The sequence below is a fragment of the Globicephala melas genome, chromosome 13, assembly GCF_963455315.2.
Source record: "Globicephala melas chromosome 13, mGloMel1.2, whole genome shotgun sequence".
Lineage (NCBI taxonomy): Eukaryota > Metazoa > Chordata > Mammalia > Artiodactyla > Delphinidae > Globicephala > Globicephala melas.
Window position 1 is genome coordinate 31,341,478 of NC_083326.1, and position 25,690 is coordinate 31,367,167.

A 25,690-nucleotide genomic window follows, 5' to 3' on the forward strand; every position below is an offset into this window, starting at 1 on the left:
ACCATAGCCTATAAGAGTGTTCCAGGACCAGAATTAATGATCTAAGTAGAGCTCTATACCCAGCATTACTCTGTGGTCCTTCTCTCATCTAACCACCTTACTTGTCAGAAGCAGAAATCAAAACTTAGAGTTTCACTGACTGACCCAAGCCAAGCCAACTAACAGGGCTAATGAATAGACTTAGTGCTTGATACCAGCTTTCAGTTTTTTTAAGCTGACAAGAAAAACTTCATCCCTCTTGACTGAATTACTTAGTCTGCTTCACCAGCCAACCCCAGTAGTTGTAATGTAATTACTATGAATTAACTAGACTAATGATTTCTTCCAGGTGAAAGCACGTAAAGTATATAGCCACAGTCCCAGGTGTAAGTAATTCATCGTTGCTGAACTTAAACACTGCTACAATAATAACATTTTTAAACGGAATACTTGAAACAATGGAACATTTTCAGCCTTATGATAAGTATCTCAACACAGTCTGAGGTCCAGATCCCTCAGATTCTGGCCTGTAAACATTTGGAGACAGATGTTAAGAATGGAGAGAATGGATCAGAACTACCTCTAATTTGATACCGCTAATGGCTCAGTAGTTGGATGATTTCCCATTTTTGAATACTAGCCCATTAAGCTTGTCTTTTATGCTCAGCAATAAACTTGAATGGCAGAAAAAAATAGTCTAAAACTAATCAAATGGAAGGCAAGGACACAAGTGACCTCATTTATATGATATAAGGAGGTATAAATGGAAAAAAGAGGAAAATTTAGAAAAAGCATGAAATACTTATTTTCTGTAGCAAAGAGAAAATAAGATCTTTACAATCATGTGAAAAAAAAATTAAATCAACTATGAGCTCTGGAATGATTCATCCCTATACCTGGGATACAATTAAGATTTTAAGATATATGCTTCCATTATAAAGCATTAAGATTATGTGATTCAGAGCATAAATTGAGTAGGGAAAACAGAATGGAAAGAGTATGAACTTGGACAATAGTATACTCAGGGTTTTAGCTAACTGGTTGTTTTAAATTTGCCTTTCTGCACAATAGGTCCAATCAACAACCACACTGCTGATTATAAAACATGACTGAATATGGTAAATCAACTGCTCTCTGTCCAGTTCAATAGTTGTCATGCCATTATAATCTGAATTAGAAATATGCCCTCTCTTTTGTTCCACACAGACTGACAGATATAGCAGAAATAGATCTGGGAAAAATTATGAACAATTAAAGTTTTGTCTTTTACTCCCTCCTAACTACTTCCTTTTTCCAAACGTGTCCCTTTATATATTCAGCTTTCCCTAAGTATTGCCTGAACAAACACAACATGTGGTGTTCATAATTAGAATCATCTTTGCTCATTCAACCTTGCTTTCATTCAGTAATCCAATAAGCATTTCTTACCCACTATCTAAGTATCAGTTACTGGACACAAATAGGATACAATTCTTGCCCTTGATCTAGTGGGCCATCAAACTCTTGCTCTAATGGGCCATAATGAAAAAAAATGTTGAACATGCTGAGAGAAAGTTATATATAGGGAACACAGAAAAGAGGCATCTAACCAGCCTGACCATGCTGAGAATGCTTCCTAGAGGCTATGATACCTGAGTTGAAATTTTAAGAAAGTTCTAAGATTAGTTAGATAAAGAAGACCTAAAGGAACAACGTATGCAGAGTAGAGAAAAAGTATAGACAATTGGAAGCACTTCAAGTCATTTTCTGGAATTCTGCATGTAGAGGAGAGAAGAAGCAACGGTAGCAAGGAAGGTGGAGAGTTACTAAGGAGAAGGATGATGGAGAGCCTTGGACTTTCACACAAGAATTTAGACAAAGAGGTATTACTGGACAGATTAGCCAAAAGAGTGACTTAGTTTTATTTATGTTAGAAATTATCATTCTGAGGACAAGATAAAGAATCAATCAAAGGGACAAAGCCTGAGCATATTATAATAAGAAAAAAAGTAAGAGTTGTTAATAGCTGAACAAGATAATAGCAAAGGGGAAGCAGGGATAGAGAGAGAAAGGGAAAGAAAGATATTACTAAAAGAGCAAAGTCAGGGATATTTATTGGACAATTGTAATTAGATGAGGGAAACATGTGAAAGCAAGGTATTTAAGTAATTTCCAGTTTCTGTTATTCGTTTATTTTGTTTGCTTTATTAATACATAGGTTGTGGTGCCATTCACATCGGGGTTCTAAGTATCAGAGAAGCAGCAAATCTGCAGAGGATGGGAAAAAGGTAAAAAGAGGAAGAAATCTGTATTGGACATATGCACTTGCAGTTATAATCACTGTTGTAAAACAGAGGGGTGGAAAATAGGGTCAAGATTTTGATTTCACAGTCATCAATGTATAATGCAGAATTTAAAGTTCTTCATTCAGAGAAAGAGAAAGAAAAACATGGAGATTGGAAACTCTGAGGAACATGATTGTTTTATAGAATAGAGGAGGAATAAATACCTAGGACAGAGAATGTGAACAATAACCATAAAAAAGGAGAAGAATAAGGAGAGAACAATGATGCAGATATCAAAGACAAAAACAAAGCAGTTTCAAGAAAGGCAGAGTGGTTTCTGCTGCAGATTGGATACATACACAAACTTTCAACCCTCTTGGAACTCCATTAAACCAATAGTTAGGATATTTTTAAAAGGCACCAGCTTACAGGAATCAAGAAAACAGAAATAAGAAATGAACAATGAAAGTTTGGAAGCTGGAAAGCAGATCCTAAACTAGCAGTGGAGAAAATTGAAAAAAAACTGATAAATTCTACATAACTCCAAAAAGGCCTTAGATATCTCTGGAGATGGAGTGAAGATAGGGAAATTCACAGGAGAATGGCTAGGAGTCTACTAGTATCTTGTGATACTAGATACCCTACCTTTTGTTATATAGCTATATTATTACATCTTTCCCATGTAGAAAAAGGTTGGATTTGGGAAAGATGAATCAGTGACTGGATCACTGGTGTGTCAGAATCAAGTTCAGGAGGTGAGGTTGTGCTCAAAAAATAAAAATTAAGGCAATATTTGAATACTGTATGATGCAAGACTTAGCACTCTTTTTCCACTCAGCTGCCAGAAATCTACTAGCTGTATCAGGAGACTGAAGTCAGTCTATCTGGAGAAATTGATCAACTTACGGAAATCTAACACTTATAAATATACTGAGATCAAAATTAAATCATTCAGTCTCAAGCAATCACCACAATATGAAGCCCAAAATCAAAAAGTCTTGCCCATGCACTAGGTTTCTTATCATTTTTTTTCAGCTTTTTAATGCTCCACTGTTAAATATGATCAGACTGCATCTGATTGGGTGTCATTTGAAAAAAGCCTTTGACATGAAAGCTACAGATGAAAACAAACATTTAAAAAGCAATTTGGAAATGGAGAAGAATACTTAAAGCAACAGCAACTATCAATGTTATACTCAGACACACACACACACAAAATTGAACCTATGAAACAAAAAGACACAATTATTAAAAGAAAATTTAAAGAACAAAAATGACTGTTTTATAGAAAAAAAAAGACCAACAAAACAAAGAGGTCAGGTGATACAAAAGTAAGTGATTATAACTGAAAAAAATTCCTTCCTTATAATAATAGCAACACTAGGATTTTAAAAGAAATTAAGCAATGTCTTAAAAATTTTGAAAGTTAGTTCCAATAAAACCCATATCCAGCTCAACTATTAACTAAGAATAATATTTCAGCTGGAGGACATTGCAAGATGACAGAGTAGGAGGATGTGAGCTCACCACTTCTTATAAAAACACCAAGATCACAACTAACTGCTGAAAAGCCATAGATAAAAAAAAATGCTGGGACCTACAAAAAAAAAAAAAAAACCTATACTAAAAGACAAAGAAGAAGCAACAACAAGATGGTAGGAGTGGCACAACTGCAATAAAATCAAATCCCATATCCACCAGGTGGGAAATCACAAACTTGAAAACAATTATACCAAAGAAATTCTCCCATGGGAGTGAAAGTTCTGAGCCCCACGTCAGGCTTCTCGACCTGGGGGTCTTACAATAAGAGAAGGAGCCCCCAGGGAATCTGGCTTTGAAGGTCAGTGGAGTTTGATTGCAGGAATTCCACTGGACTGGGGGAAATAGAAAATCCATTCTTGGAGGGCACACACAAGGTCTCGTGCACACCAGGACCCAAGGAAAAAAGCAGTGACCTCATAAGAGGCTGGGCCATACCTACTTGCTAGTATTGGAGGGTCGGCTGTGGGGAGTGGGTGTTGTGGCTCACTATGGGGACAAAGAGACTGACAACAGCAGTTCTGGTCAGTACTCATGGCATGAGCCATTCTGGAGGCCAACATTTCATCCCCAAGACCTAGCCCCAGTCAACAGCCTGTAGGCTTCAGTGCTGGGACACCTCAGACCAAACAACCAACAGGACAGAACACAGTCCCACCCATCAGCACACAGGCTGCTTAAAATCTTCCTAAGCATGGCCCTGCCCACCAGAGGGAAAAGAACCATCTCCATCCACAAGTAAGCAGGAACCAGGAAGCCTGTGCAAGCCTTTTAGACAGTTTCATCCACCAGAGGCCAGACAGCCAAAGTAAGAAAAACTAAAATCCAAAAAAAGAAGAAGAAGAAGAAGAAGAAGAAGAAGGAGAAGGAGAAGGAAGGAGAAGGAGAAGGAGAAGGAAGAGAAGGAGAAGAAGAAGAACTACAATCCTGTAGCCTGCAGAATGGAAACCACAATCACAGAAAGTTAGACAAAGTGCGACCACAGAGAAATATGTCCCCAGATGAAGGAGCAAGATAAAACCCCAGAAGAACAACCAAGTGAAGTGCAGATAGGCAAATCTACCTGAAAAAATAATTCAAAGTAATGATAGTGAACATTATTCAAGATCTTGGAAAAAGAATGGAGGCATGGATCAAGAAGATACAAGAAATATTTAACAAGGACCTAGAAGAACTAAAGAACAAACAAACAGAGATGAGCAATACAATAACTGAAATGAAAAAATACACTAAAAGGAATCAATAGCAGAGTAACTGAGGCAGAAGAATGGATAAGTGACCTGGAAGAAGAATGATAAAAATCACTGCTGCAGAAGGGAATAAAGAAAAAATAATGAAAAGAAATGAAGATAGTCTAAGAGACCTCTGGGACCACATAAAATGCACCAACATTAGCATTATAAAGGTCCTGGAAGGAGAATAAAGAGAGAAAGGACCTAAGAAAATATTTGAAAAGATAATAGCTGAAAATTTCCCTACCATAGGAAAGGAAATAGTCACCCAAAGCCAGGATCACAGAGAGTCCCCGGCAGGATAAACCCAAGGAGGAACATGCTGACATATAGTATTCAAACTGACAAAAATTAAAGACAAAGAAAAAATATTAAAAGCAACAAGGGAAAAGCAAAAAATAACATACAAGGGAACTCCCATAAGGTTATCAGCCGATTTTTCAGCAGAAACTCTGCAGGCCAAAGGGAGTGGCATGATATATTTGAAGTGATGAATGGGAAGAACCTACAACCAAGAATACTCTACCCAGCAGAGCTCTCATTCAGATTTGGTGGAGAAATCAAAAGCTTTACAGAGAAGCAAAAGCTAAAAGAATTAAGCACCACCAGATGAGCTTTGCAACAAATGCTAAAGTAACTTCTCTAAGTCAAAAAGAAAGGGCCACTACTAGAAACAAAGAAATTAGGATTTCAAAAGCTCACTGTTATAGGCAAACATAAAATAAAGGTAGGAAATCATCCCCACACAAATATAGACTGCTATATCAAAACCTCACCGTATGGCAGACTGAAAATCTACAATAGATACACCCAGAAAAAGGAAAAAGTAATCCAAACACAACACTAAACTTCATCATCAAATCACAAGAGAAGAGAACAAAAGAGGAAGGGAAGAAAAAGAACCTGCCAAAAAAAATCCATAACAATTAAGAAAATGGCAATAGGAAATTACATATCAATAATTACCTTATTTCTAAATGAATTAAATGCTCCAACTGGAAGACATAGACTGGCCAAATGGATACAAAATAAAAGCAGTATATATGCTGTCTATAAGACACCACCTTCAGATATAGGGGCACATACATACTGAAAGTGAGGGAATGGAACAATTTTCATGCAAATGGAAATCAGGAGAAAGCTGTAGTATCAATACACGTATCAGACAAAATAAACTTTAAAATAAAGACTGTTACAAGAGACAAAGATAGAACTACATAATGATCAAGGGATCAATCTAAGAAGAAGATATGACAATTATAAATATATATGCACTCAACATAGAAGAACCCCCAAATATAAAGCAAATACTAATGGCCATAAAAAGAGAAATGGACACTAACACAATAATAGAGGGAGAATTTAACACCCCACCTTCATCAATGGATGGATCATACAGACAGACTATCAATAAGAAACCACAGGCCTTAAATGACACATTAGACCAGATGGACTTAATTGATATTTATAAAACACTCCATTCAAAAGCAGCAGAATACACATTCTTCTCAAGTACACATGGAACATTCTCCAGAATTGATCACATGCTGGGCCACAAAATGAGCCTTGGCAAGTTTAAGAAAATTGAAATCATATCAAGCATTTTTTCCTACCAAAATACTATGAGATTAAAATTCAACTACATGAAAAAACCAAAAACATGTAGAGATTAACCATATGCTACTAAACAGCCAGTGGATCACTGAAGAAATAAAAAAAATAAATCAAAAAATACCTAGAGATGGATGAAAATGAAAGCACAATGATCTAAAACCTATGGGGCATGGCAAAATCTGTTCTAAAAGGGAAGTCTATAGCAATAAAATTGTACATCAGGAAACAAGAAAAATCACAAATAACAACCTAACCTTACACCTAAAGCAACTACAGAAAGAAGAACAAGCAATACCCAAAGTTAGTAGAAGGAAAGAAATCATAAAGATCCAAGCAGAAATAAATGAAATAGAAATGAATAAAACAATAGAAAAGATCAATGAAATTAAAGCTGGTTCTTTGAAAGGATAAAGAAAATTGATGAACCTTTAGCCAGAGCCATTAAGAAAAAAAGGAAGTGGGCCCAAAACAATAACATCAGAAGAGAAAAAGGAGCAATTACAACTGACACCACAGAAAAACAAAAGATCATAAGAGACTACTATGAATAGCTACATACCGATGTAACAGAAAATCTAGAAGAAATGGATAAATCTTTAGAAATGTACAATCTCACAAGACTGAATCAGGAAAAAATAGAAAATATGAATGACAAATCACAATTACTGAAATTAAAACTGTGACTTAAAAACTTCCACCAAACAAAAGTTCAGGGCCAGATGGCTTCACAGGTAAATTCTCTCAAACATTTAGAGAAGAGTTAACATCTACCCATCTGAAACTATTCCAAAAAATTGCATAAGAATGAACACTCCCTAACTCATTCTATGAGGCCATCATCAACCTGATACTAAAACCAAAGATTAAAAAAAAAAAAAAAATGCAGGCCAATATCACTGATGAACATAGATGCAAAAATCCTCAACAAAATACTATCAATCCAAATCCAACAACACATTAAAAGTATCATACACCATAATCAAATAGGCTTTATACCATGGATGCAAGGATTCTTCAATATATGCAAATCAATCAGTGTGATACACCACATTAACAAATCGAAGAATAAAAAATATCTGATAATCTCAATAGATGCTGAAAAAAGTTTTGACAAAATTCAACACACATTTATGACAAAAACTCTCCAGAAAGTGCCAATAGAGTGAACATACCTCAATATAATAAAGGCCATATATGACAAACATACAGCTAATGTCATACTCAATGGTGAAAAGCTGAAGGCATTTCCTGTATTATTAGGGAAAAGACAAGGATGCCCACTCCCACCACTTTTATTCAAAATAATTTTGGAAGTCCTAGCCAGGGCAATCAGACAAGAAAAAGAAATAAAACGACCCCAAATTGGAAAAGAAGAGGTAAAACTGTCATTATTTGCAGATGATATGATACTGTACATAGAAAATCCTAAAGATGTTACCTGAAAATTACTAGAGCTCATCAATGAATTCAGTGTAGTTGTAGGATACAAACTTAATACAAAGAAATCTGTTGAAGCTTTATACACTAACAACAAAAGATCAGAAAGAAAAATTAAAGAAATAATCCCATTCACAACTGCATCAAAAAGAATATAATACGTAGGAATAAACATACCTAAGGAGATAAAAGACCTGTACTCCAAAAACTATAACAAGCTAGTGAAAGAAATCAAAGACAACACACACAGATGGAAAGATAAAACATGTTCTTGGATTGGAAGAATCAATACGGTCAAAATGACTTCATTACCCAAGGGAATCTACAGATTCAATGCAATCCCTACCAAATTACCAACTGCATTTTTCAGAGAACTAGAACAAAAATTCTTAAACTTTGTATGGTTACACAAAATAACCCAAACAGCCAAAGCAATCTTGAGAAATAAAAATGGAGCTGGAGGAATCAGACTCCCTGACTTCAGACTATACTATAATGCTGCAGTCATCAAAACTGTATGGTACTGGCAAAAAAACAGAGATATAGATGAATGGAACAGGATAGAAAGCCCAGAAATGAATCCACACACCTATGGTCAATTAATCTATGATAAAGGAGGCAAGACTATACAATAGAGGAAAGACAATCTCTTCAATCAATGGTGCTAGGAAAACTGGACAGCTACATGTGAAAAGAATGAAATTAGAACATTCTTTAACACCATACACAAAAATAAGCTCAAAATGATTAAAGACCTAAATATAAGACCGGATACTATAAAACTCTTAGAGGAAAATCATAGGCAGACATTCTTTGACATAAATTGCAGGGAGATCTTTTTCAATCCATGTCCTAGAGTAATGGAAATTTAAAAATAAATAAACAAATGGGAACTAATTAAACTCAAAAGCTTTTGCACAGCAAAGGAAACCATAAACAAAATTAAAAAAAACAACACACAGAATGGGAGAAAGTATTTGCAAATGATGCTACAAACAAGGGATTAGTCTCCAAAATTTACAAACAGCTCATGTGGCTCAATATAAAAAAAAAACAAACAGCCCAATCAAAAAATTGGCAGAAAACCTAAATAGATATTTCTTCAAAGAAGACTTAAAGATGGCCAAGAGGAACATGAAAAGATGATCAACATAGTTTATTATTAGATAAATGCACATCAAAACTATGTGATATCACCTCACACCAGTCAGAATGGCCATCACCATAAACTCTACAAAAATAAATGCTGGAGAGGGTGTGGAGAAAAGGGAACTGTCTTACAGTCTTGGTAGGAATGTAAATTGATACAGCCACTGTGGAGAACAGTACCAATGTTCCTGAAAAATTTAAAAATAGAGTTAACATATGATCCATCAATCCCACTCTTGGGCATACATCTGGAGAAAAGCATGGTTCAAAAGGATACATGCACCCCAATGTTCATTGCAGTGTTGTTTACAATACCCAAGACATAGTAGCAACCTAAATGTCCATGGACAGATGAATGAATAAAGAACATGTAGAATACATATACAATTGGAATATTACTCAGCCATTAAAATGAATGAAATAATGTCATTTGCAGCAACATGGATGGACATGGAGATTATCATACTAAGTGAAGTAAGGCAGAAAGGTAAAGAAAAATATCATGTGATACCAATTATATGCAGAATCTAAAAAAAAAATACAAATGAACTTATTTATAGAACAGAAACAGACTCACAGAGTTAGAGAACAAACTTATGGTTTCCAGAATGGAAGGGGGAGGGGGAGAGAGATATTGGGAGTATACACTACTATATTTAAAATAAGTAACCAACAAAGACCTACTGTATAGCACAGGGAAGTCTTCTCAGTATTCTGTAATAACCTAAATGGGAAAGAATTTGAAAAAAAAAATAGATACATGTATATGTATAACTGAATCACTGTGATGTCACCTGAAACTAACACAACATTGTTAACAAACTACTCCAATATAAAATAAAATTAAAAGACACACACACAAAATAATAATATTTCATATTTCAGGATATCAAACACATTTCTTCCATGTACTTTTTTTAAGACACTCTGAGATATGCTCCATCACAAAGAAAGAGTAGAAAAATATAGAGGAAAACATATTATTCAAGAAAAGGGAAATTTAACTCAAAAGAAAAGTGAAGAAAATTCCCAGAAGATGGTGAAAAGTATCCCATGATGACAGCTGTACAGCAGGTTTGGAAAGAAACCATTCACTTAGAACAGATCAGAAGTTTCTTGTAGAGGCTTCCTAAGGAAGATTCCTCTGCGTTTGTAGAATACTTGATGTATTTGAATATACTGAGAGAAAACAAGAATAATTGGAAAAGATTTTAATATTGAATTAGTGATAAGTACACAGAGAAAAAAATGAGACCGAAGTAGTTAACTCCTGGGAAAATTGAAAGCTGTGGATGAATCACAAGGCTCACTTATAATAGCAATTAATACTCTAATCAAATGTGGTATCAGGGTGTGAGGGAAATAAGCAAATAGGAAGTAGGAGTTGGGAGAGAGAGATACAGAAAGCTAAATCCTCACCTTCAGTAAAGGAAAGTCAGGAGAAAACTTCCAACCGAAACTCAGAAGAAAATGCCTAACATAGAAAAATAAAGAAAGTGCAATTTAAGCAAGTTTATGGTGATATGGAGGGGTGTGTGTGCATGTTTGTGTGTGTGTGTGTGTGTGTGTGCATATGTGTGTGTACAAAAATCCAAGATCAGGGGTTTTGTCTCATTGTTCACTCATGTATGGCTAGACCATCTAGACCAGAGCCTGGCACATAGCAGCATGGTAAGCCCTTAAGAAATATTCATTGATGAAAAGATAACAGTAGAAATAAGCAAAATAAAGTAACACTTGTAGACAGAGCCAAAAAAATAAAAATAATATTTGCAATGTTAAAGTCACGTTAAAAAAAATAAAATGTCTCAGGTCAATGTCATAGTAGAAATAGAATAGTAAATGAAATGTAACTGAATATTAAGCAAATCACATTACCTTTACGTGTATATTTACATACACTTGACCCTTGAACAAGGCAGGGGTTAATCTGTGTATAACTTATAGTTGGCCCTCCTAATACTTGGTTCCTCTGCATTCTCAGATTCAACCAACATTTGACCGAGGAGTACTGTAGTACTTACTATTGAAAAAAATCCATGTATAAGAGGACCTGTGCAATTCAAACCCGTGTTGTTTAAGGGTCAACTGTACATCCTAATCATATATATCTGAACTGTCTTGATCCTTTTAAAAATTTGGTCGCTTTCTTTTTTCTTCAAAAATGTCTGTCTCTTTAATCAAATTGAAACTAAATCTGATATCTCCCGTGGTCAGTAAACAGTGAAGGAAAGGCAGAATTATTCTTTACTCCCTGAGTGTCCTGGAAAAATGGGTCTCCTAAGACAATATGTGAGAGAAAAAGACATTTAAAACTAGGATAAATTTCCTCCATGTCTAATGTCCCATGCCAGTTTTTAGTATAGGGAATAGTCCATCCAGTGAAAGTAGACTTTAGAACTATGAGCATTGTGATTGCTGGGGCTGGCAGAATTTTAAAAAAAAAATCTAGATCTCTGAATTTCCTAAGAATTGACCTTAAAATATTTTAATATATATCACAGCGTTAATTTTTACAAAATATTAATTTTTGTAAGAATAAATTATTATATGCATCTATTAAAAAAATAGAAGAGCATAATGCTGTCACTTAATAACACACTTCCCTGAAAGTTGACTGTTGCTTATAAGAAAAAAAATGCACTAAAATAAATACTGATCTCTCGATAAATGAACAAGAAAAATATGTTTCTCAAAATTAGTTGGGAACGTTTTTTCTGGTATTATTTATGAACTTTACAAAATTCAAGGTTTTATTGTTTTTTTTCCCTCCCTCTGCTTGTGATTACTTTCTTCACCTGGTGGAGACCAAAGAGAGCAAAGAGGAATGAAATTGAAAACAAAGTTAATTTAAGACCTCATTCCTTTTCTGTTTCATCATGGATACTCCTTTCTCTCTGTACTCTTAAAAGTGATAACTCATTTGAATAATCTTTATCAACAAATCAGTGTATTTTCTTGAAAAAATATTTCATACACAGATCAATGAATGTTTGATTGCAAAACGCATTATGAATATTTGAATATGGGTTGATAACTTGAACTGGGAGTCAGAAGACCTGAGTTATGTAATCTTGGCTATCCTAATGAGAGGTATATTTGTCCCCTCATTCTAGAAGACTTAATTTTTATACTACAAGTCAGAGTATTCTCTTAGTAAATGGTCTGGAAGACCTTCCCAAAATTCTAAACTTTTTTGACTCTAATATGGTTCAGTGACTAATTTAATTGACTTTTTGTGGGTGTTTGTGATTTGGTGTTCAGTCATCTGTTGATGCTTTGGGAGGTATCATCCCTTAAGAGAAAACACTGCCAAGCCATCTTCTTCCCAAACTCCATGCTGATAATGACATCATGTAAGATTAAACACTTGATATAAAGCATTATTCCTTCTCCCTGTTCTCTTTCTTTTTTTTTTTTTTTTGCGTTACGCAGGCATCTCACTGTTGTGGCCTCTCCCGTTGTGGAGCACAGGCTCCAGACGCGCTGGCTTAGAGGCCATGGCTCACGGGCCCAGCCGATCCGTGGCATGTGTGATCTTCCCGGACCGGGGCACGAACCTGTGTCCCTTGCATTGGAAGGCGGACTCTCAACCACCGCGCCACCAGGGAAGCCCTCCCTGTTCTCTTTTTAATGCAAATAATTGAGTCAAGCAATGCATGTATTCCTAGAACTCTGTTATGATTAAGTTGGTTAGATTCTTTTCACCATAAGGAATGACAGGAAAAAAAAACAAAAACAAAACATCACCATTTGTTCCTTTTCTTTGGAACATTGCCGGATTTAATTAGTTTGTCTTCACTTTCTCAATACATAGATATTAATTATTTATTTCTGCATTCTGTAATTTACTTAGATTTATTCTTGAAATACACACCCTTTGTTTGTTACTTGAAATTGATCAAATAGCATGATGATCTGAGATTTAGACTGAGTTATTTTGTATCTATATTCCAACTTTCTGCAGTGGGAGAGTAACCTACCAAAAAATAGTGGAAGCAAGATTGGAGAAGTTTGGAAGTTTCCAATAAATATCCTAGGTGTTATTACAGAGTAAGAATTGTATAGTTCATTTCCTTGAATTTTCAAGGGAGCATGCTTGGCCTTCAAATTTAACTTGGAAAATATTTGCTTTACTGCTCAATAAGAGGTCCAGCTAAATCCTTTGTTATTTTTATCCAGATAATTTTTCTTCAAGTGAACTACAGAAACTAGGAAAGGCATAGAGGCATAGAGGGAGAATGTTCTTTTCATTTCTAAAAACATCAGGAGAATAAGGAATGGTTAAATATTAGCATATTTAATGGTAGAAAAACTGTAGAAGTAGAACTATGACAATTGGATTAAGGTCATTTGATTTTTGTCAAGTTTCACTGAGAGAAGATTTTAATTCTCACACTGCCTATGCTATGGCCAACCTTGTACTGATGTTTTACATACTTTTATAACTTTTTGATTCTACAATGACCTGATACATATCTCCTCAAGGACCACACATGGTTTAATTTAGAGGTCCAAAAATTTATTTTAGTCCATAAAACACTGTGAAGGATTTTTGTATTGTTTTTAAAAGCAGACTTGGTTCTCTACTACCCAGTCTGATTCAATATATCTGGAATAGGACCTAGAGTTTTGCATTTTAAAACAAGTATGCCTGAGGACTGTGAATGAGTATACAATGATGGAAGTCTTTCTGGCCATTACCAAATCAAAAGAAGTATTATTCAAATTGGTCTTTTTGATATTGGATCAAGATGGAAGAGTAAGAAGATAAAGAACTCACCTCCAAGCACAAACACATACACACACACACACACACACACACACACACACACACAACACCTACATTTGAAGCAATTCTCACAGGAAGACTCTTATAAAACCAAGGCTATAAGAAAAATCCACATGAAATCAGCCTTGGATCTCTGCCCCCAGGAGGGACCACAGAAAGTAGGGGGATTCCACAGGCAGAGTTCCTTCCTGGGTAGTGAGCAGTTTGAGTCACATATTCAGTGCCCCAAACCTGAGGTCTGACACTGGGAAGACGAGTCCCCTAAGCTGGTTTGAAAATCAGTGGACTACCAGGAGAAGCATAAGAAATGTAGATTCTACTCATGAAGAGAATGCACGCTCTTGCTTACTCCTGAAACGAGGCATAGGAAATGGATTGAAACTGCATGAGACTCTGACCAGTTTCTCCCAACTGCCCTGGCTTGTGCCTCAACCCGAGCCGAGCTTCTGCTCTGGCCTTGCTGGCTCCATGGTGCAGCTCCACACTAGGGCAAGCTACAACTGCAAGGAATGCTCAGTTGTGAGGGATGGAGCCAGCTTCTACTAGAATGACAGAATGGCACAGGGACAGCCACTACTAATGCTTAAAGGGGCAGTGCACTGTGTGCAGTCCAGGACTCTGACCATGGTGGGACTGTCACAGTGAGCACTAAACACATGATGAGCATTCAGTCCAGCTCTTATTGCTCTAGTACTGCTCCATTCTGAGGGAAGGGTGGCAGTGCTGGGAGAAGGGAAAACACACACTTAGAGAGAATGAAGGTACATTGGACCCAAACCACAGGGCTTCTGCTCTAGCAACTTGGAACCCAATCCCACCCCCAAAAGGATGGTGTGGGTCACTGAGCAGAGGCAAAGTTCCAACTCACACCTGGCTCTGACTCTCGACCCTCCATCTCCACCCCTACCTCAAGTTGAGGGCTGTCATCACAACCTAGAGTAAGATGTGACTTGTGCTCACATCAGATCTAGTCTCCCCCATTAAATCCACTGACCGCAAACAGACTGTATAAAAATGTTCCCACATAAGTACACTTCAAGGCTGAAATAGATAACTGTTTCACCTACTCATAGAGATAGAGAAAAATGAATAAAATTAGAAGACAGATAAATTTGTTTCAATTGTAAGAACAAGAGAAAACCCTTGAAAAAACAACTAATGAAGAGAAATGCCAATCAAAACTATGAGGTATCACCTCATACCAGTCAGAATGGCCATCATCAAAAAATCTACAAACAGTAAATGCTGGAGAGAGTGTGGAGAAAAGGAACCCTCTTGCACTGTTGGTGGGAATGTAAATTGATACAGCCACTATGGAGAACAGTATGGAGGTTCCTTAAAAAACTAAAAATAGAACTACCATACAACCCAGCAATCCCACTACTGGGCATATACCCTGAGAAAACAATAATTCAAAAAGAGTCATGCACCACAATGTTCATTGCAGTTCTATTTACGATAGTCAGGACATGGAAGCAACCTAATATCCATCAACAGATGAATGGATAAATAAGATGTGGCACATATACACATTGGACTATTACTCAGCCATAAAAAGAAATGAAATTGAGCTATTTGTAATGAGGTGGATGGACCTAGTCTGTCATACAGAGTGAAGTAAATCAGAAAGAGAAAAACAAATACTGTATGCTAACACATATAAATGGAATCTAAAAAAAAGAAAAAAAAAGTTATGAAGAACCTAGGGGAAGGACAGGAATAATGACGCAGACATAGAGAATGGGCTTGAGAACTCGGGGAAGGGTAAGGGTAAGCTGGGACAGAGTGAGAGAGTGGCATGGACTTATATATACTACCAAATGTAAAATAGATAGGTAGTGGGAAACAGCTGCATAGCACAGGGAGATCAGCTCAGTGCTTTGTGACCACATAGAAGGGTGGGATAGGGAGGGTGGGAGGGAGATGCAAGAGGCAGGAGATATGGGGATATATATATATATATATATATATATATATATATATATATATATAGCTGATTCACTTTGTTATAAAGCAGAAACTAACACCATTGTAAAGCACTTATACTCCAATAAAGATGTTAAAAAATAAAAACAACTAATGAAGCAAAACTAAATAATTTACCAGATAAAGAGTTCAAAACATTAGCAATAAAAATGAATGCTAACTGAATAAGCAGAAATAATAGATGAACACAGTGAGAATTTTAACAAGGAACCAGAAAATATACAGCCAGTGAGAACTGAAGAATACAATTGCTAAAATAAAAATTACTAGAAATAATATGAGACTAGGTGATACAGAAAAATGCGTAAGTGATCTATCTGGAAGATAGAATAATGGAAACAACCAATCAGACCAGAAAAAAAGAAAAATCAATTTAAAATTGAGAGAAAAATTTAAGGCACCTCTGGAACAACATCACACATACCAACATTCTCATTATATAGGTCCCAGAAGGACAAGAGAGAGGATAATTTTGAAAATGTATTTTATTAAGTTATGGCTAAAAACTTCCCAAACCTGAAAAAAAGAAGCAGAAAACAAGGCATGGAAAGCACAGAGTGTCCCAAACAAGATGAACCCAAACAAACCAACAGCAAGACATATAATGTCAAAAGTTAATGATAAAGAGATTATTGTAAAGGCAGCAAGGGAAAAATAAACAGTCATATGCAAGGGAATCCCCACAAGGCTATCAGTTAATTTCTCTGCAGAAACTTTGCAGGCCAGAAGGGAGTGCATGTTATATTTAAAGTACTGAAAGGGAAAAATCTGCAAACTAGAATACTCTACCCAGCAAAGTTATCATTTAGAATAAAAGGAGAGATAAAGAACTTTTCAGGGGAGCAAAAATTAAAAGAGTTTGTCAATATTAAACCTAATCTAAAAGAAATCTTAGTCTTCTTTAAGTTGAAAAGATAAAGCTAAAACAAGAAGTAAGCATCCAGAAGAAAGGAAGAATCTCACTAGTAAAGGCTGCAGATCAACCAATTAATTAAATTAGTATGAAGAATAGGAAAAAAATATTAAAATCAGTGATAACTAAAATAATAAAGGATAAATATAAAAATGTACAATATGACATCAAAAACACAAAATTTGGGGGAGGGGAGTAAAAATTGCAGATCTCTTAGAATGTGTTTGAATGGCTACAAATTTAAAACAAGTAGATATAGGTCAACATATATGAACTCCAAGGAAATCACAAATCAAAAGCCTATCATAGATACACACAAAGTAGACAGAAAGGAACAAAGAATACCACTAAAAATCACCAATCCACAAGGGAGGAAAAGAAGAAAAGAACAGAGAAAAAGAAGAAAAGAACAGAGAAGAACTACACAAACAACCAGAAAACAAGTAACGAAATGTCAATAAGTACATACCTATCAATGATCACTTTAAATGTCAATGGATTAAATGGTCCAATCAAAAGACATAGGGTGGATGATTGGATAAAAAAATAATGAGACCCATCTGTATACTGATTACAGGAGATTCACTTCAGAACTAAAGACACACACCAACTGAAAGTAAGGGGATGAAAAACAATATTTCATGCAAACTGAAACAACGAGAAAGCAGGGGTAGCAATACTCATATCAGACAAAATAGACTATAAAACAAAAGCTGTAACAAAAGTCAAAGGACATTATATAATGATAAAGAGATCAATGCAAGAAGAGGAAATAATACTTGTTTACATATATGCCCTTAATACAGGAGCACAGAAATGTAAAAAGCAAACATTAACAGAGATAAAGGGAGAAGATATGTCATACATATTATTGTATGACAATAATACAATAATAATAGGAGAGTTTAGCACCCCACCATCAATGGACAGATCATCCAGACAGAAACTCAATAAGGAAACAGTATTCCTAAATGACATATTAGAGCAGTTGGACTTAATAGATATCTACAGGACATACCATCCAAACCCAGCAGAATATACATTATTTTTATGTGCACATGGAACATTCTCCAGGAGAGATTACATGCTAGGCAATAAAACAAATCTGAGCAAATTTAAGAAGACAAAAATTATACCAAGTACCAACCAAAATGGCATGAAACTGAAATTGATTACAGGAAGAAAAATGGAGGCTAAACAACATGCTACTAAAAACACCAATGGGTCAACAATAAAATAAAAGAGGAAATGAGAAAATACTTAGAGATAAATGAAAATGAAAACACAAGTTTTCAAAATCTATGAGATACAGCAAAATCAGTTCTAAGAGAGAAGTTTATAGCAATACAGACCTATCTCAAGAAAGAAAAAATATCAAATAAACAATGTGATCTACCATCTAAAGGAATTAGAAAAAGAAGCACAAACAAAGCCCAAAGTCAGCAGAAGGAAGGAAATGATAAATTCAGAGAGGAAATAAAGAAAATGGAAACCAAAAAGACAGTAGAAAATATTAATAAAACCAAGAGCTGTTTTTTTTTAAAAAATAAAGTTGATAAGCATTTATTAAGGCTCATCAAGAAAAAAAACAACACAAAAAACAAAATAAGAAATGAACGGGAGAAATAACAACCAATATCACTGAGATTCAAAAAAAATCATAGGAGAATACTATGAAGACTTATATGTCAAAAAACTGGAAAACTTAGAAGAAATGGACAAATTTCTAAACATACAACCTTCCAAGACTGAATCAATGAAAAATAGACAATCTGAAAAAATTGATCACCAGTAGTAAAACTGTATTTGTAAAAAAACAAGAAAAACAAACAAACAAACAAACAAAAAAACCCCACAAAACTTCCCAGGAAACAAAAGTCAAGGCTTTACAGGGGAATTCTACCTAACATAAAAAGAAGAGATAATATTTACCCTTCTCAAAATATTCCAAAAATTGTAGAGGAGAAAGCACTCCCAAATTCATTCTAGGAGGTCACCATTATTCTGATATCAAAATCAGACAAAGACAATACAAAAAAAAAAAAAAAGGAAAGAAAATTATGGGCCAATATCTCTGATGAATATAGATGCAAAAGTCCTCAACAATATTAGCAAACCAAATTCAATAATATACAAAAAGGATCATACAATGTGTTCAAGTGGGATTTATTAAAAGTATTCAACATATTTACAATATCTGCAAATCAATCAATGTAACTCATCACATTAATACCACATTAACAAAAAGGATGAAAATCATATGATCACATCAATAGATGCAGAATGAGCACTTGACAAAATTCAACATCCATTCATGATAAAACTCTCATCAAAGTTGGTACAGAGGGAATATAACATAGTAAAGAAAATTTATGAGACACCCACAACTGACATCATACTCAATGGTGAAAAGTTGAAAGCTTTTCTCTAAAATCAGGAAGAAGAGAAAACTGCCCATTCTCACAACTTTAACATATTATTGGAAGTTCTATCCACAAGAATCAGACAAGAAAAAAGAAAGACATCTCAATTGGAAGGGAAGTAGTAAAAAGTCATTATTTGCGGATGACATACTATATATAGAAAACCCTAAAGTCTCCACCAAAAGTTATTAGAACTTGTAAATGAAATCAGTAAAGTGGCATGATCCAAGATCAATATACAGATATCTGTTACTTTGTTATACACTAATGATGAACTATCAGAAAGAGAAAGCAAAAGAAAATTTCATTCAAAACCATATCAAAAAGAATAAAATACCTAGGAATAAACTTAACCAAGGAGGTGGAAAACATATACTCTGAAAACTATAAAATATTAATGAAGATATTACAAAGAAATGGAAAGATATCCCATGTTCATTGATTGAAAGAATTAATATTGTGAAAATGTTCATAACTACCCAAAGCAACCTACAGATTTAATGCAATGTCTATCAAAATACCCATGTTATTTTTCACAGAACTAGTACAAATAATCCTAAAATTTACATAGAGCCACAAAAGACCCATAATAGTAAAAACACTCTTAAAAAAAAAGAACAAGGTATCATGTTCCCTGACTTCAGACTATGTTGCAAAGCTACAGTAAATAGAACAGCATGGTACTGACACAAAAGCAGACACATAGATCAATGGAACAGAATAGAGAGCGTAGATATAAACCCATGTTTATACAGTCAATTAATCTATGACAAAAGAAGAAGAATATAGTATGGAGAAAAAACATTTTCTTCAATAAGTGGTTCTGGGAAAACTGGACAGCTACATATAAAATAATGAAATTAGAACATTTTATCATGTCATATACAAAATAAAATCAAAATGGATTAAAGACCTAAGTGTAAGTCCTGAAAACCATAAAAGTCCCAGAAGAGAACATAGGTTGAACACTCTTTGACATAAATTGTAACAATGTGTTTGGTTTCTGTTTGTTTGTTTGGGTCTGTCTCCTAAGGCAAAAGAAACAAAATTAAAAATATACAAATGGGACCTAATTAAACTTTAAATTTTTTGCACAGCAAAGGAAACCATTGACAAAATGAAAAGACAACTGACTGAATGGGAGAAAATATTTGCAGATGATATGACTGAAAAGGGTCTAATAACTAAAATATACAAACAGCACATACAAATCAATATCAAAAAAACCAAATAACCAGATTAAATAATGGGCAGAAGACCTGAATAAATATTTTTTTCTAAAGAAGATATACAGATGGCCAAAGGCAAATGAAAAGATGCTCAACATGGCTAATCATCAGAGATATGCAAATCAAAATCACAGTGAGATACTACCTCAAACCTATCAAAATGGCTAACATCAAAAAAGTCTACACAGAGCAAATATTGGCAAGAATGTGGAGAAAAGGGAACATTAGTACACTGTTGGTGAGATTGTAAATAGATGCAGCCACTATGGAAGATAATAAAGAATTTCTACAAAAAAATAAAAATAGAACTCCCATATGATCCAGCAATTCCACTCCTGGGTATATATCTGAAGAAAATTAAAACACTAATTCAAAAAGACACTGCTCCTCTATATTCATAGAAGCACTATTTAAAATAGCCAAGACATGGAAGCAACCTAAGTGTAGATCAACAGATGAATAGATAGAGAACACGTGAGATATGTATATATAACTATATGTGTATGGAATATTACATATATACATGGAATATTACTCATCCATAAAAAAGAATGAAATCTTTACAGTTACAACAAAATGGATGGACCTAGAGGGTATTACACTTACTGAAATAAGTCAGACAGAGTAAAACAAATTCTGAATGATATGTGGAATATAAAAAATAAAATAAATAAATATAGCAAAACAGAAACAAATTCATAGGTATAAAGACTGGTGGTTACCACTGGGGGAGAGGGAGAGGGGAGAGGTAGGATGGAGGTATGGGATTGAGAGGTACAAACTACTATGTATAAAATACATAGGTTCCATGGATCTATTATACAAGACAGGGAACACAGCCATTATTTTGTTGTGAACTTAAGTGGAGTATAATCTATAACAATGTTGCATTGCTATGTTGTACACCTGAAACTAATATGATGTAAATCAATGATACATCAATAATAAAAGTGACCTTTTGAATGGTGAGAAGTCCAAAATACATAAACACACACACACACACACACACACCCTTGAATGCCAAAAGTCAACAGGTGGAAGATTCTGCCAAACTAAGTATACTTCTCTAAATATCTTCATCTGTAATGGAGTTTATTTCATTGGCATATCAACACAGTAAATTCTGTAATCCCTACCCAGAGAATGTTCATGGGCTATAAATATTAGTCAACAATTACCTGGATTGAGACATCTACTCAATCCATTGGGTGAAAATTCTTCATCTTTGTTATGTATCTCTCCCTCAAAACAGAGGAGAAACAGAATAAAACATGAAGTGTGTTAATCCAAAGTTGGTATCTTGTAAGGATTTAAAGATTCTATGTATTAATAGATTATTTAGTATGCATTTTATGCCCTCCAGCATTATGCCCAATCTAATCATAGGTACCCTTAAAAATATAAAGAGTTAACAGCTTTATCCTTTGTTTGAATAAGTTTCATAATCTTAGTAGGGAGGTTAGATATGCCCACAATAGAGAGTTAAATTACAATTAAAAGCAATACCTGCTCAGGGGGCTGAATCACTATGTTTACCTGCACAGATGTGGGTTTGGGAAGTTTGGATGTTGGATTGTAGAGCACAATGCATGATATATAACATATAATAAGGACATTAGTAAACAATGTATAGAGATCCTGTAAGAATTAGGCCATGATTTGCTGGACTCACAAAATATGGAATTGTCACTACAAGATCACAATTTATAACTTGAAAACATTGACCTCAAATAGTTGATGCCTTCTGTTTGATGAATGCAGTTGTATTACATGCCACAGTGAAATGTATTTGGCTTCATAAATCACAACATGTCTCTGTCTCTCTGGATCATATTACAAATGTATATATGGCAATATTTTGAAGAAAAAAAAAAGAATAGTGTGTTTTCTCTTTTGTTTTTCATCATGCCTGACTTTCTCCTCCACCTTTGGGTTTAAAAGTCCAACTTCCAGAGTAAAAGGTGGGATTAGGATTGTGCAAGTAGGAATATAGAGAGAAAGGTAAAACTGTCATTCAAAACAGTATTATGCTTTGACATAGTAAGATTAAAAGCTGGGCTTCCCTGGTGGTGCAGTGGTTGCGAGTCCGTCTGCCGATGCAGGGGACACGGGTTCGTTTCCCGATCCGGGAGGATCCCACATGCCGCAGAGCGGCTCGGCCCGTGAGCCATGGCCGCTGGGCCTGCGCATCCGGAGCCTGTGCTCCGCAATGGGAGAGGCCACAACAGTAAGAGGCCCGCGTACCGCAAAAAAAAAAAAAAGCTAGCTGTTATTGAAAGAGACAGGATTTCCTAATTTCCTTTAACCCTTGTTTAGCATGGACCTAGTGAAGGGGAAATAAAGTATATTGGATAAATTGACAGAAAAGGAAGACCGATTAACGACACACTTCTAGAAACTTTAGAAAAACACTTTTCTGCAGGATCCCTGAACGAAATGTATGACCTCAAACCAACGTAGGGAGAGTATTGAGTTATTTATAGGGTAGAAAGACATTATCAGACAACAGAGAAACGGTCTCTTCTGTATTCCTGAGACTTACGTTGTTCTCCTATCGTGTGAATGTTCCACTGAGAGCCAGCATGCGTGGCATGGGTTATACTGTGATGGGGTACATGGTGGTGTCACCACAGAGACATAAATTAGAGATTATGAAATAAGTAACTAATTAAATACATGACAGAGATTTAGAGGCAATAGAGACTAAGGAAAGTTGAATCAGTTAGCAGGCACTGACAGAATAAAAAGATAGATATATGCTGCTATCCAAATTATAGTCTTTTAGCAGCGGAAGCCAGAGTTGGGACTTAGGTCAAAGGATGTCACACAGGAAAAGAAGGGCAAATCGCCTTGCCTTAACTGTCATTGGGTTACTCAGATCCCTTCCCCATACTCATACACAATTTGAGAGTGGATGGGGGTGAAGAAAATGATTGTGGAACATTGAATAAATCATCCAGTGTAAACCTAAATAGATTGCTTTAATTATTAGATCCTAATAAACTTTAAAGCAGATCACTCCAAATATAGTTGTTTTATTTCCTCACTATGCATGGGTATGTCTTATAAGAGAGATCAGATCAGTTATAGATGAAGAAGCTATGTCTTCTCTGTATATTTAAATACAATATGAATAGACTTGTGACACAGACACACACACATCCTTCATAAAGATGAATTCTCAGAGATAGATAGATAGATATTAAGGAAGAAAAATAATTTCCTTATGCAAAGTGTAACCTGCACAGACACTTACCATCCTGGAAATATATGGACAAGATTATACAGAGTGAAGTTATTTTTCTCTTTGGTTCATCTGCTCTTTTTCAGGCTCTGCCTAAAGGCTTGCCCACTGGAATAAATAATGTATAAAAGGCAGAATTATTACAAAGCTTTCTACAGCCCTTTGAGGGCTATATAGAGACTGGCAGGAATGTTTCTACATTTCAGGTTAAGTAGCACCCCTCCCAGGATAGAGTTTTCTCACTCTATCATCCCCTTTCACTCCCCAACTAGAGATCAAAGGAAACCACAAAATAATTTTTGTTCAAATTATATCAGGACAGAAAACACTTCTGGAATGGTGAATTAAGGACCTCCAAAAATCTGCCCCCCCCCCATAAAATGAATGACAATACTGGCAAAATATGTCTAAATCAACTTTTTCAAAACTCTGAAAATTAATCATATGCTTAAAATTAACCCTAAGGAAAAATGATTCTTAATAAGCACAGCAAGCTTTGTGGTGTTTTAACTTGCCCCATTCCCATCTCTCTCCCCAACTCCAATGCCTGTACTCCTAAGAACATTTAGGTTCCACAATAGCAAGTGTGCTCATACAGGAGCAAAGTAATGGCCCTCTCCCTATATCTTTGTCACATTTTATTACCTGGATGCCAAAAGAAGCTCTACTTGAGCCTAAAATTAAAGTCTTTAATGAATGTTATTACATCAGTTTTTGTTCTTACATTTCTAGCCATAGGATTTTTAAAAGTACAAACATCTTGAGTATTACCAGATACCATGCAATTCCCTCCATAAATCTTTCTTTAACCTATAGCCTGCTCCTAATCAAAACATCTCTCATTTATCCCTGTTGCAAAAGTAAGAACCCCGTCCATATTAATGAATGCAAAATCATTCTGGAGCATGAAAACTTCATTGCACAATTCTAATATTCAATTATAGCATCGTGTTATACTAGGTCAGAAAAAAAATAATACTAGAGTAATGAGGGATAATATTAGAGTAAAAACAATAATAATAATCTATTCACAGCAATAACTTAGTACTGTTATTTAAAAATGTGTAGTTTGATATAAAAATAAGATGAAAAGAACCTTTTGAACAAAGAAGTTAGAGCAATGAGTATAGAATTTGAAGTAATTTTGTAATATTTTAGTCCAGTATTCCCAACTGTGAAACTATCGACTTTTTGGGATCAATAATTATTTTTGGTGGGGGGTGGTCTGTGCAATGTAGGATGTTCAGCAGTATCCCTTGCCTTTCCCCACTAGACAATAATAACTCCCTTACCCTGGTTGTTATAATAAAAAATGTCTGTGGAGAGAGGGCAATAATTTCTCCCAACAATCAGGAATCACTGTTTCAGTCTAATCCCTTATGAACAGAAGGGATATTGTGTATTTTCCTCTTTTTATTGCCTTCTATATAGTGTCTGAAACAAGCTAGAAAACTGTATGTTATAGACAATAGAAAGAACAGGATTCAATACATTCTTCTAGGTTAAACTCTATAATTATTCATGCTGACTAGATTTTGTGAACTTTTTAAAATGGAGAGGTGTAAGGATTATAAAAGATATTTTGCTAAGTAATCTAAGGAGGACCATGAGACTACAGCTGGGTGGTAACTTTTACAATGTGTAATTCTGTGGCATTTCCCCCTTTCTGCTTATGTGTTGGGTCAAGTGAATAGATGAATTTATTTCATTTTCTATTCTCATTAGAGATTTTGTCAGGAAAAGTGAGGTATCACAGAGTTTTATCATGCAATATATTTGGTGATTTACAGCAGTGAGCAGAAGTTGGTTAACCTCTCTTATAACTATATGTCTTGAGTGACTATTCTGTCCTTTACAAGTGCTCCTGGAATAAAATTTTACCTCTTAAT